This window comes from Micropterus dolomieu, linkage group LG01 (assembly GCF_021292245.1).
Source record: "Micropterus dolomieu isolate WLL.071019.BEF.003 ecotype Adirondacks linkage group LG01, ASM2129224v1, whole genome shotgun sequence".
In the NCBI taxonomy this organism is placed as follows: Eukaryota; Metazoa; Chordata; class Actinopteri; order Centrarchiformes; family Centrarchidae; genus Micropterus; species Micropterus dolomieu.
The window spans coordinates 5,471,985-5,472,340 of record NC_060150.1 but is presented as its reverse complement, the minus strand read 5'-3'; positions in this window follow the sequence as shown (position 1 = coordinate 5,472,340).

Below are 356 nucleotides of genomic sequence, written 5' to 3'. Positions count from 1 at the left end.
TGTGTGTGTCTGTGTCTGTCACTCTGTGTCTCTGTGTGTGTCTCTGTCACTCTGTGTCTCTGTGTGTGTCTGTGTCTGTCACTCTGTGTCTCTGTGTGTGTCTGTGTCTGTCACTCTGTGTCTCTGTGTGTGTCTCTGTCACTCTGTGTCTCTGTGTGTGTCTGTGTCTGTCACTCTGTGTCTCTGTGTGTGTCTGTGTCTGTCACTCTGTGTCTCTGTGTGTGTCTCTGTCACTCTGTGTCTCTGTGTGTGTCTGTGTCTGTCACTCTGTGTCTCTGTGTGTGTCTGTGTCTGTCACTCTGTGTCTCTGTGTGTGTCTCTGTCACTCTGTGTCTCTGTGTGTGTCTGTGTCTGTC